Consider the following 14512-nt stretch of genomic DNA (forward strand, 5'->3'; position numbering starts at 1 on the left):
GGGAAACAACCATCCCAAATTCGTGCTGATAAAACTTTTAGATCCCACTATGAGAGTATTCAATAAAAGCATGTGACATGAGCTTCACACAGTACCAATCTGTTCTACTCTTTCCCAACAACTGCACTAAACCAGCAACAGCAGTTCCACCCCCACAAATACGCACAGTGATACTGCTCTCAAGACATAGCCATCCAATAAAGACAGAGGAGCCCTGGGAAAGAAGATCTCCAAAAAAGCGTAGGCAATGCAGGAAAAGATGACCTCACAAAGACCTAAAATAAACTTCCTGTCATTAAATAATCCCTTTAGAACAAGTCTCAGGGCTACACCTTCTACTAGGTTCAGTCCCTATTCACTACAAAGGAGACCAATAAATTTATTTGGCTGTTCCCATGCTAGTTCACGTAAGATAGTTCTGAAAGCCCCTGAGTAGAAGACTCCACAACTCACAGGATGCCTCCGCCATTGCTGCACCACCCTGACTGTGAAAAGCTTTTTCTAACATCCCATCTGAACCTCCCAAGCCACAGCTTGTGGCTGTTGCCAATATTCTACTGTCTGCTGCTCTTTAGAAGAGTTTGGTTCTGTTGTCTCTGTAATCGTACTTCAAGTGCTCTAGGCTTCTAGCTCACCTTTTAACCTTCTCTTCACTACACTAAACAAGCCTAGATCCTTCAACCTTTTTTCATATGACATGTACCATAGGCCCCAGTCATCTTAGTAGTTATCTCTACTGGACCCTCCCCAGTTTCTTGATATGCTTCTTGAATTGTTGAGCCTAAAATCGGATACAGAGTCTCAGGCCATTGGGCTGGGGGAGATGACAAGTTCAGCATGAGTCAGCTCTCATCTTGAAAACATCAAACTGGCGTACTGGGCTACAATAGGAAGAGTGTGGCCAGCAGATCAAGGGAAGCTCTTATTTCTAACAATTAGGTGAAACTGAATACAAGTGTGACCCACTTCTCCATAGGACTTCATACATGGCCAGGAACCTTTCCTACTGTCTGACAGTTTCCCATTATGGCTCATATTACCTTGTGAACTCCAGAGGCAGAACACTGGACCTAAAGGACAGTGTAGCTTTGTGAGTAGGTTGCTATTATCAGAGGTAAGGATTGTGTTCAAGCACCCTAAAGCAGAGGAAGGCCTGAAGCTTGGGGTTCCCATGTCCATGGTAGATGTTATCTCAGTTAGGCCTTTAAGCCAAAGGAGAGAGGGCTGTCTTACCTACTGACTTGAGTGAGCTCCACCTGAACATAGGTGTTGGATCAAGCAATGCAAGGAAGGGAAGACGACTCACAACTGGCAGGACAAAAGCAGTTGTACGCATGCTGTTCTACTGAGAGGTTATGCAGAGGAGACTCCACGACTTCACAATTATTATTGGGTTGAGGGAGGTGGGTTGCAAGTGCAAGTTTTGGCTGCTGGCAGTTTGGGCACCTACTTTTCCCTTTATGTATCCAGTCCACTGGCAGACAGAAAGATGGCCAGCACTATGTTGTTGTGGCCTGTGAGGTAGGACTTAACCTACCTCACAGGTTAAGTCACTGTCAAATAGGAGCCTTTCTCCTTCTGCTCCTCTAAAGGAAACTATGAGAGATGCAGACTGTTTTGAGATTCACACTGGGAAGTGATATTAAAGCAGAATGAATGTACAAGATGCATATGCTACTGCGCACATTAAAGTCTGCTGATCTCAACAAGCATGTCTGTTTATGAGGAGTGGCTTTCCCTGAAAGAACTGTGAAACTAGACTGTGTTTTGGAAAGCTCCGCCTTAGACAGATGAACCCCATTTTGCAGACATGGGACAGCACTTGGGAAAATCTCTCCTACTCTCCTGGAAAAGACCAGACCCAATTATCCTACAAGAACTTAGTGATCTATAAGCCAAAAATAAAGGATTATTTTAAAGCATATTTCCCGCCCCTCCCCCGACACACACACACCAGACTTACGCACCTCTACAGTGCCTGGCTATGTTCAGCTCAGGAGAATATTGCCTTCAAGGGCAGATACAAAGACGGCCTGAAAAGGGCTTCTGGCTTTGGATGGAAGATAAGTCAGAAAGCAGATTTGCATCATCTTGTGAGTCTGGTACTGCCAAGTTAAAGCAGTCATACAAACTTTTAAATTTGCAGTGATTAAATAATACTCCAAAGTTTTGTGGGATCTAAGTATACTGCATAATTTGACATTTCTTCTTGAGGAGGAATATGTTGCTTGGGATTCTCTGCAATGTGAAATGAGCGGGCTACAGATTTACAAGGTTTGGCTAAGGTTGTACCAGCATCTTTTTGTTTGTTTTCAGAAAATTGTTTTCTCAAGTAAGTCTCGTGACAGTATGTACAAAGCCTGTTGCAGCAGGCCCCTGACCTACAGTATGCTTTTATGGCAGTCATTTTGTGCTACGGAAACATAGAGTAGATACTAAAGAGCAATTCTGCCTGTTGAAGCTGAGGAGGGTCAACCCTGAAATTGCACAGATCTGGTATAAAGTCAGTGGTGGTGAATCTAAAAGACTGCCATGGTGTTGACAGTTCTTAGGAAATAACATAGACCAGCTCAGAGACTGCCTTGCACACTACTGCCTTGCATCCTCAGGTATTCCCAAACCAAAAAAAGGAACAACCAAGAAGGACACTGAGCCAGAATTCTCCAGAGGATCCCTCCAAACAGCATTTCTATGATTCTGTAACAGTTCACATTCAAAACCAGGAATGATGAGCTGGAATAGCTAAATCCCTATGAGGTTTAGGGTCAAGGCCATTCTTCACTTAGCATTTCCTAGCAACTGCTTCAGGTGGCTTTCCCCTCTGCATTCTGACTTTCTTGGGTCACATTTCTGTACATTTAACTTTTCCTATACAGCAGAGGAAAAACATGTGGGTACCTAGGACTCAGGTAACTCAGGACTGTGGTATCTTCAGGTGGAAGCCATCACATAGGCAAGCATGGCATTAGGTAGCCTTTCAGTGCCCAAGCTATCCGCCAAACCAAGCTGTCACAACGCTGTGAATCGTGACAGACCTGTGCAGTTTGCCAGCTGTACCTCCATAGAGGAAGTTCTTGTCCACAGTGGGTCATCAGCAATATCAGGAACAAAATAGTTTGCTTTAGTACCGTCCCATTAAAATACAGAGTGTGTACTAAATACTAGTATTTGGTGCTGCAAAGGCCACACATGTTGAACTGATGATGATAGGGAACCTTCCACCTCAGTAACCTCACCCTCTCACAGTGGAAATGACGGTCCCAGCAGCACTTTGCCAGGTCAGTCACTTCATTGTCAGATCCAGCTGAAAGGATGAAGAGCAAAGAGAGCGAAGTGGAGTGAAGACACAAAGTACAAGTTCATTTCATTCTTTACCAAAGTTTGGCAGGAAAGAGTTGGCTAAGGGCCCATTTTCAGTTCAAACACCAAATTGCTTTGATAATTAGCAAGTCTATTGGAACATGTGCAGAGTCTAGGCATATTAGACAAAGCAGATGATAGCATGTCAAGAAATCATATTTGATATAGATTAAAATTACTGAAATATAGGGAATTATAGAAAAATACAATCATTTTGCAATTAAGATTAGGACTAAAAAAGGATTTGCATTCATTGTAACAAGCAAGACCAGTAACAACTAACAACCACCTATGGAGATGAAGCTATTAACATGCAAATGATCATTATTCTGACCGAGGTATTTCTACAGAAAATGTGGCATTTATGCAGATTTCAAAGAAGTTTTTGAAACAAGGTATGTATAGATAAAGAGATGGGAGTGGGAACATGGTCTGTTTACTCAGGAAAACGGTTCTGCTTGACACATAAGAAAACCAAGAAACACAATTACTGAGCTGGGGCTGCAACATGGTGCGGCATTCCAGCAAACCTCCCTGACAACATGATTACAAAGAAGAGCGAGCTTTGAGGCCAGAATGTTAATGTAAGAAATACAAACCTTTATTTAATGACTTAGAGGAGTATAAACCAGGGAGGAAAGAAGACGTTACTGACGAAGGTAGGAAAGAGGAAGATCTAGGATTTTTTTGTGGAAATGGTACAAAAACCTGAGCTCTTCAAGTGTAAGCAAATAGGAGTTTATACCTGTAATCACGTGAGGAAAAAGCATTACCTGAAGTTACACTAAATATGACATCTTCTGCTATCAACGTGGGGTATGATTACTGCCCTAATTTCAGTGGAGCTTTGGTTCTTTCATACTGTATAGGTCTTGACAAATTCATTGTGGTCCATTCTTACAGACAGGGAAAAAGGTCCACTGAGCTCTAGTGGGAGGCAAAAATGAGCAGAGAGTTCAATTCAGGATACTCAATGAATGGCAGGGAGCACAAGACTCTTTATCTTGCCAGTGTGTTGTCAAGACCTTGGCAGAGGTCAGTAAAGAAGCAGAAAAGCCAAGTATAGCAGCCACCAAAACTGATGGGGGAGAGCGCTGTATGTTATTGTGGGAAAATCCTACCTTTAAATAAGATATAGGAGAATGTTCTTCTGCACTCCATGGCAGTGTCTTTTAGAAAAAAGGATATTTACAACTGAATTTCACTGCAGCTCCCTTTTATGTTCATAGAATTTTAGATCTGTAAGATTTCAAATATCAGGGAAATCAGCCACTTTCTAAGAGTCTGGTTTACAGAATTTCTGAAGGTCCTGGAAGTCTCTTTTGTAACTCAGGTAGCAGCACTGTATTTTAAAATTGCATTGTATGGCCACACCAGAGAGCCTTTAAAAGATACTGTAACATATAATTCTGACCTATGAGGTAGAAATGGGGTGAAGGTGACAGCCAGAAAGTGCAAGAGCTGGGGAAGGGTTACATCAATTTCCCACTTAGCAGGCTGCACTGATCTCCCAGTCCTACATAATCCAAAAGAAGGGAATCTTAGGAGGAGCTGACTTCACAAATGTCAAGTTATAATTCCATATTACGAAGTGCACATTAAGATTCCTCCAGCTCTGCAAAGGGTGTTTCTCAAAAACCGCTAAGGCAAAGAGCATCACTGCAAAAAAAAAAAAAAAAAAAGCCAACCACTTGCTGATGAGACCAAAATAAAATAAACAGGCTCATTTGGTGGGTCTAAAATCTGCTGTGCCAAAGTCAGTGAATGGACATATTACACTATTCCCTTTTTGCTGGGAACTCTGCCTGTTTCATTTATCTATTCTAATGTGAACACCACCAGATAAATGCTGAAAACTCTAAACACTGTGCTCCCACAGGGACTGTGTAAGAGATGAGAATAACTGGCACATTAGGGGTTTTTGCCCCACAGTGAATGTATGAGCAGCTGTTGGAAGAAGAATCTGAAGAAACTTTTTTGGCCTAGTCAGTAGTAAGGCAGGATCAAAATATTTTAGGTCTTGGAAATCTCCTAGATCCTTGTATTACACCTACTTCTTGCTTTTCTACAGCTGTCAGAAGTATCATACAATCCCTACCAATGATCAAGGCATAGAAAATGTCATGGGGGATCAGTGAATGGTTCATCTGGCCACCGTCCAAGCTGGTATTAGCTTGGATGAAGAAAAGACACAGATCTCCTACCTCCTATTACTTGTGTAACAGAGAACTGACTGTAAGAGAAGCACAGCATGTACAGTTTAGAATAACCTGCCCATAAGGAATGATTCTACAAACCCAGGAGTAATTTAAAGAAAAATGACAGGGCTTCGCCAACATGGCAATTATTAAATATTTCTTCTTAACCTCAACAGTTAGTGTGTTGCCTTAAATCGTATTTTCTAAGTCATGAAATTCTGTTATCTTCTTTTTCTAGATACAGGAAAGAGTGGTGCACTGTGATTTGCACACCTGTCCCAGTCCCTTGATTATCCTGGTCTAACTGAGGGACCTGGCTGGAGTGCTCACAGCTCCCTTCAGGCCATATAACTAAGGCTCCTTCCCATCAAAACAAAGGACTGTAAAGGGGGAGAGGAGGTGGTGGAGTTCTACATCTTGCCCCAGTAGGATCTTGAATGTTCTCCCAGACCATCAATTGAGATATGACTACAGAAGCTAAGGCTGTGCTGTACTAGTAAATTCAAATGTGCCCAGGAATGTTCCCAGATGCAGTAATGTTAATAAACTGCAGGCATGTTTGCTGGCATAAGGTTTGGCCTGTTAAAATTTGCACCTACCCAAACAATCCTGAACATGGATGGATCCAGGGACCATTTGTAAGTAGGAAGGGTTGCACTCTTTTGGGGATTATAGCGGTTTACTACCATAGATCTGTGCCATTCCATACCAGGTGGCGTTACTGTCTGGAAATGATGCAAGGTACTTTTAATTTATTAGTACAGACATAACTGAAGATGCTTGCTGGAGGTCACCCAGAAAGTCCACGGCAGAGCTGTGACTACAACCCAGATTGTCTGAGTCCTGGTCTGGTTCATAATCACTAAGCCACATTTCCTGTATCAGCACTCTCTCTTGTTCAGCACAAGCTTTTCAACCTGCACAGTGATGAAGTGAGGAAGACAGATAAGTAAGTTACTTGGACCAACACTTGTTGGCTTAAGTTTGAATGAGTCTGTGTTCCTAAATCTTGCCTAGTAGTATACAAACTTCTCAGCCCACGGATTCCAAATGCTGTAAAAATCTAGAAAGTACTCTGCAACATACACTTAGTCTTCACAATGTAAATACACTCTGTTTCCTCATCATATGCTTCCGCGATACTACAGCTAAAAGCATGATCAGTTCCTGTAAGCTTAAATTGCATATCCTGAGCCCAAGACACTGACTGAAGCTCTTACAGGTTCCTTAAAACTGTGGGTGTCTGATCCTAAATTCTGAACAGGGAATCCTGCCAACTGATCCTCAGTATGAATCAGTATGGAAACATATTGCACACACTCCTTCACTAGCACATGATTGGTACATACATCCAGAAATGTGATGCCACATAGATACAATATGAAGACCTAAAAGGACAAGCAGGAAAAGACTCTGCCTTCTTTTGCCTGGAGAAAGTGCAATTATGTGGTAGCAGAAAACCAATCAGCCATTGTCCCTCTTTAGCTCTCTCCACTATAGGACAGTGAAAATGAACACAGAATGATTACTAGTGCGAGGTGAAGACAGTTTGGGACTTTTAAGATGATCTTTTAAGATGGTTCCTGCCTCTCAGTCAATTTTTATAACCAGGTAAGGCCTTGAATCCTAAATCTCAGTTCTTCTGAACTCTGAGAATCTGATCAAATGTTTTTGTTTGGTCTCACTGGATATTATTTCATTCATCTCTGTCTTGTCAGCCAGGGTTGTCTTCACTACAGCGGACACTTAGAATCCTACTCTAATGCATCTTTCTAATCTACAAAACAGCCCTTGTATGCCTGAGCCCACATGCTCAGCTTTTATCAGGTAAATAAACTTAAGACTACTTTGAGTGATCCAAGATACTTGACAACCCTTAACAGTTAACAAATAGTCTTTCTTTAGGTCTGAGAAGGATTGTATGGTCCTAGTGACTACAGCCACATAAACTACCTTTTCAGCATTGAAACTACCTGTCAGAATTGAAAGGAACCGTATGTAACCCATAAAGACACAAGTGAGGTAATCAAGAGTAGGGGACTATTTAGGTGGAAAGACCAAATTATAGAGTGAAAGGAACAACTAAGAAAAAAAAGGGCTATAAAAGCAACTTTCCTTGATATTACATGCCTACAAATGCAATCCACGCTGCTGTAGAATTACATATTTACTTTTGCAGAGTTCCTGAGCTCTTGAAAATCTGCCCACTCTCAAAGCCGTATTTCAGGAAACTGAGCTCACTTCAGCAGAGCCAAACAGTTATGAAGACCTATCTAGTTGACGCTACATCCTTGCACCAAAGCCTCACATAACCCTTCGGAGAATTCAGCTAAAGAAAGGAACCCTGGGACACATCTGTAAAGGTATTTCAACAGTCAAGACATGGGCGAACGACACTTACGAGTGTCTAATGTTCTCTTAAAAAATCACTGAGCCTGATTCTACATCTGTAAGGATCTCAACAGTTTGAAACTAGCTGTATGTTCAATCACTTTCAACTAATTTGGTGTGAAGAACACATTGAGCAGTAGCCAGAGAGATATCTGGTCTTCTTGAAAACGTTTGATATACGTAGGCATCAAACACAGATCTAAGCCTCCCAAAACTTCATGCAGGTTTGAATGCAGCAACTGAGCTCTGCATCTATTGACCATTGGATAGAAAGGTTGTACTCAATTCACAGCCAGAACTTCAATTTTCTTTTCGATGTTGGCAATTTTAATACCATCTATAACATGGATGAGAGATAAATTCCTGGAAAGCAGTATTGCAATGATCCCCTTGATGAGCAGACAGTTCATTTCCCAAACAAAATCAGTTAAGGAACAAAGGAGGTATCAGCTGTTTGCAGGACTGATAATGTCTTCACTCAAAGCATACCAAACCCGTAAGGTTGTGGTACAAATCAAGAGGATTTCTTAAACTGTGGAAAATTCAAGTTCGGCGTAAATGTTCCAGAACCCCTAGCCTGGGAATGGGTTATGGAAGCTGAAGATCTGGCTCCTTGAAGATAAAGGGTGTTTCATATTGCTTTCCTAATTGTTCTGGGGGGAGAATGCCATTTGCAGCATGCTCTGTTTAACCTTGGGACTAATGGGAGGCATGAAGAAGTCTTGTTAATAAACGGCATGTTTCGGAGCTTTGTAAATTATGAAATTTTGCCTACAAAGCTGAGTTTTACACTGAGTTGGTTATTTTTCATCTTACACGAGTGTGGGAGACATGAACAGTGAGACCACTAAAAATACAAAACCCACACAAGTACTGTTTTTCACTTTAAAATATGAATTTTTTTTTTTTTTTTAAAAAAGACAAAACCCCGACAAAATTCACCAGCCTAAGTTTTCCATCAAAGAGGGGAAAGCAGGACAAGGAGGTACAAAGGGATTTGGTAAGGTGACAGAAAGTCAGTGGCAAAGCACTATTTCCCATTCACCTATACATTAGGACTTTTCTGCAAGTACTTGTAGGGCAAGAGGTAGAGTGACTATTCAAAGAGAGATTTAGAACTCACTCTTCCCCTCTATATGGGAAACTGCGTGGGAACCTAATATATTTTTGACAGAGGAAGACTGCTCAAAAGATCCTGAAGGCTTTCTGCCAAGGTTTAGCTTTCTGAGCATTTCAGTTGCTTTTGGGACTGAAACACTATTGCAAACCTTGTCCACCAATCCTTCCCACAAGCAAAAAGCAATGCATCTCACAAATTCCATATGGCAATACAATTCTACTAGGGAATGGAAATTTCTTCCCTGTTATGACCTAATTTCCAAAATCCTTCAGGCAATTTTCAGCCTGATAGTGGCAGATGTTGCACATTAGAAGACCATGTTTCGAAGCCAGGGTATTTACCTGGATCATAGTATTTACCCTTTTCACTAGTTTCCTGTGCAATACCCATCATCATGTTATTCAAGCACTCTTGGTATCACTGTATTGGTATAAACAGGACTGATCACACTCATTACGGATTATGAACCGCTGTCACATCTTCTTGCAGAATGTGACAAAAAATAAAGCAAGCAATAGTTTCTTCTCTAACTCTCAAAATTCAGTAGCTATGGAGCACCAGGTTAGAATATATAGTGAATAATATTAAGGGAAAATGGCAGACCTTTAGTAAATGTGGAGTGAGGTCCTTCCATTAAGTACAACTCTTTTAAAGATCTGCAGATGATGACAGAAGGAGAAAGCATAATTTATTTTTGATGTTATCTACAGCCTTCGGTCTTCCTCTGAAAGGGTTAGATGGCTGATTGAGCTTTGGACATAGGTAAGCCAGCAACCAATAAATGAGTTAAAAGAGAAAGGCTTACGTATGGCTAGAGATGTGACAAAAGTATACGCTCTTATGCTGGGTCCCTTTTCGCTTTTGCTGGTTTATAAGGCAGGAAAGTGATTGTGGCCTTAGCCACAATCATGGGAAAGCGGCAGCTTTTGCATCAAACTCCACAGAGCGTATGCTATCCCCAAAGAGCCACCCCAGCCTTCTCAGGCTTTCAGCTGCAGAGGCATCTTTTAAGCTGATGACACACCTATTGAGCAGCTAATCAGAGGCAGCAGCATGGGCAGCACCCGGGCTGAGAGGGCAGGCAGGAAAGAAAAGTAGCTCTGTTCCAAAATGCAGAGATGAATCCCACTGTGCCAACTTTGCTTCCCCACTTTCACACACCACCAGCCACCATATGTGGGAAACTTAATGCTGGGAGGGAGGATGGTGAGAACACTCATCAGCCCTTCATCTCTCCCCCTCACAAGCACCATCCCTGCTGCTGTTTATGCCTCCCAACCCCAGGGACTAAAGCGCCTATTAGACTCATCATCCTCCCTCTGCGGATGTTCCCCCTGAGAGGTTCATTAGGTCTTGCTGCCTGGCAGCAGGCAACCAGAGAACCAGGTGGCCACCTTCTTTTGCAATGCCTGTATTATTTCCGAGAGGTTAGACTTGCTGGGAAGAAGCTTTTAAATTCCCTGTTTCCCAGACGCAGGGAGGGCTCCATAAAACCCTTCCCACACAGATGGATTGAAGAAAGGCATTACACTCGGTACATTCTCTGCGGGAGTTCATTACCAGAGGGAGAAGTGTGAGTCCCTTGGTGTCTGCCAACAAGCTTCTAGAAAACCAGAAAAGCTTCCCTAGCCCCTCCTACCCCAGGATCGCAAAGCACTTTACGCACATCACTCCAATATTCTTCACAGCCACCATGTAACAGTATGACAGTGCTGTAGATGGGAAGATGAGGCTGGTGTCCGTTCACCCCTGAAAGAGGAACAGTAAAAATGGAAGCAGGAAGGACTACCTCAAACAGCACTGCTGCTACACTTCCTTCTTCCAACTCACCCTGTAACTCTCAATGCAATATTGTCTTACTTTCTTTTTAAACTTCAAATCTATTTTATAACCATAGTTAGACTTTTCTTTATGAGCTGCTTGGATTTTTTGAACACGGTATAGAAAGGAAGGAAAATTTCTGGCAGAAAAGGAATCAGTATTTTAGGAAATAGCGGCAAGAAATCTGAAGGGAAGGACTTCAACAGACAGTTCAACATGCAACTTAAAAGAGTGAGCCTACCCCCACTCAGCCCTACATTTTCCTGCTTACATACAGATGTCAGACTTCTTGTTATAACCACTTCCTCATGTGTCAGCTTCCATGTGTTACAGGGGAGATATCTTCACCAGGTAAGGGAAAAATGACCTGCCTACCCTGTACTGAAGGAGGCTCCAAGAGGATTAGCTCAGCGATTGCTCTCTGCACTTTCTTGTTTGTACCTGTATGTTTAATTTGGCTCTTGTTCGGTGTAGTGCTCTTCCTTTCTAGAGCATGAAGAGAGAAGAGGAATGGGTAAGGCAGCTGACTTTTAAGGGGGGCTTCTCTGTGATGAATTAAAAACCTCACAATAAAAAAAAATAATTATGTAGTAGCATTTTTCTAATGTGCCATTTTCAATAGAAACTTTATTTATAGAGCAGACATTTAATAGAGAAGTGTGGGAGTCACAGCAGCATTTCAATTGCATGTCAGGAGGAAAACTGGCCCTGTAGTTGAGATAAGTGACAAGAAGAGAAGAGCTGGATGTTAGGCTGAGAAACAAGATGACCTCGGGCAAGTCATTATACCTCCCTCTGCCTCACTCTCCCATTTTGTTAAGCTGAGATTTTTAACAATTTACCTGGCTTGACAAGCGTAATCAGCATGTAAAGAGCTCTGAAGTGGACACGCGCTCAGCTGATCCTCACACAACTCGGAGTACTGTTGGGAATGGGCAAGAGGGAGGTAGCAAAGGTTCAGTCTGTCTTCCACTGCAGGCTCTGGATATACTTGTGAATCCTACTATGTGCTTAGATAAATCCACAGCTAGCTCATGCTCAGCAAAGACCCATTTGATCAGGATAAAATGATGACATGGAACAGCTAACTGCAGACAGGTGTTGGAGCCAGAAAGATCACAAGGCCAAAATCAGGACATCAGAAGCAGAGAACAATGGGAACCACTATTTCAATTAGAAAAAATGCATTTCAGAGGCATGCAGCCTGGAAAAAAACAGACTGAGAATCCAATGCCAGTTTGGATGGGGTGGGTGCAAGGCCACACCATACTGGATAACCATGCTTCACTGGCTGATATTAATATGGGAGATTAAAGTACCTTTCAGCTTCCACCGTATATTCAACTGGGCAACATGAACAGGGGAAGAGTACAGATACTAACAATGCATCATTCATGTACTTACACAGTTCTGCAGCACATACAGCAAATATGACATATCAGTCAGGAGTCAAGGAGTTTTGGGGACAGAATGCAGGCAGCACATCAAGAGCCTCTAGAAAAAAGCATTACACCTGGGCACAGAGAAGATATGCAAAGTACAGGGAATCCCTCCTGCTCCCACAGGGAAATGTGCTATCAACATTACTTATGCTCTTTGGAGTAATCACCAGCTTTCCCTTGAAAGACAGTGGGAACACAAGTGAACGTGGGCAGCTGTTTGTCCTCCGGGGGTGCAAAAGGTCCTACCATGTAGCATCTGGGTGAGTTCTGAAGATCATGAAGCAGGAAATGTGGAATACGAACACATAAAGGCATGATTTGGCTATAGTCTGGCTAGATGACATACCACTGACTTGGGAGTGGGGTATGTTATAAACACTTGGGAGAGTGAATTTTAGAGGCATGAGCTGTAGGGCAGAACCCCAGGGAGAAGTTCTTTATAGCTATACTGGATAGATTACTTGGAAAAAAGCATGCTCTGAATTCAAAGAAAACTGAGATAATATCAGTAACTCAAGGCCTATGCATGCAGAATTCAGTATAAAGTGAGTTTCTTTCATTATTTTCCTGCAGAAATAAATTTGCAGGCACTTCTGGTTGCTGAAAGAGACTTAAAAACACACGGATAAGATGAGGTACAACAGAACTGTGTCTATGATTGGAAAGACTATGCAATCAACGTATAATTAACCTGTGAAACTTGTTGCCAGAGGATATTATAGAGGAAAACAGATTAGCAAGATTCAGAAAAGGATTAGACCTTACAAGAATAGCATCTGCAGCTAGGCTTGCTAAAATAAAAACCATATGGGTTATTAGTCTTCCCACTTCAGGGTATAAAATGATTGCAAGTTGGGGTCAGAACGCAATGTCTCCCTATTATGTACCATTGTAAAACTGGGCACACCAGGGGGTTGTTACAAGTCTATCTAGAGCTTCCAGCACTGGCAATGGTTAGGCCAGAATACTGGACTGGATGGGCCATTAGTTTGATACAGACGAGCAATTTCTTATACCATTCTGCCCTCATTTCCTGGGAGAATTCCACTTCCCAAACAGGTATGCACTCCAAGCAATTGAAATTCAAGTGTAAACATGTTATTGCTTGAGCAATTTGTGGGCATACGGAGGTACAGAATAGCAGTCAGACCCCAAATAGAGGTGCCTTGTGGAGTACGAGATTTTTCTATTATAGCTCTGTGATCACCACCTACAAACTTCATGGTTGCCATTCAGCTGGTCTGCATCAGTGGAAGTGCAACCAAAATCTCTCTTGCACAGGTTCTCAGTGTGGAAACAGCAGAGAAATCTCCTGAAACAGAATGGAGCCTGTACCACTTGCAGCTGCATAGTTCGTCCATCCAGCGGAATGAAGAACCAGGCTGCAGCAAAATGAGGCAAAGTCAGACCAGCATTCCCTTTTCTCTGATGTTGCAGAGGTTTTTCCTTTCCATGTCTCACTATGGGTAGCAGCCACACTCTTCCCCTGGCTCGCTGCTGCATAGCAGGTTAGGCAGAGTGTCTCTCTGCCCTACTGCATCAGGTAGCAACAAGACTTGGGGGAAAAACCAGTGAGAGGTGGAAGGTGTGGTGAGGCAAGAGTAGAAGATGTGCAGAGAGGCAGTAGGGTAGATGTCAGGAGGTAAAGCAAAGAGCAGGACTATGAACATGTGGTACAAGTGCAACAAGCAGAGGGGGAGGCTGCTGGGGGTGGGGATATGCAGTGAAGGAAGCAGAAGGAGTTGTTAAAGAGACAGAGAGCGCAGGTGGATGACTGCACAATTGTCCACAAGGTCATGCAGCACAGCAGCAGAGGCTGACATCCATGGAGTGCAGATGGACAGGCAGGCAAACGCAAGCAGAAGGGGAAGGTCCAGTGTGAAGAATGGAAAACAGTGTTTATTAATTCCATCTCCTACACAAAGCTACAGCCAAAATTAAAGCAAAATGGCTGTGATGACAGAAGTGAAAACATATGATACATAGGTAAGGATAGTGTGCCAGTGATGCTGAGAAAGTGCATTGCTATAGGCACCTGCTTAAAAGTGAGTGGCGTTTCTGTTACACCACTTGGATTTTGGGCAGTATGGGCTAAGTGCTTCACCTCTATCAGGGCTGCAAGGGGCAGACAGGACATGAATCTCCTTGGTACCCCTTTCTTTCCCCAAGACAAACCATTT

This window comes from Rissa tridactyla, chromosome 1 (assembly GCF_028500815.1).
Source record: "Rissa tridactyla isolate bRisTri1 chromosome 1, bRisTri1.patW.cur.20221130, whole genome shotgun sequence".
Classification (NCBI taxonomy): Eukaryota; Metazoa; Chordata; class Aves; order Charadriiformes; family Laridae; genus Rissa; species Rissa tridactyla.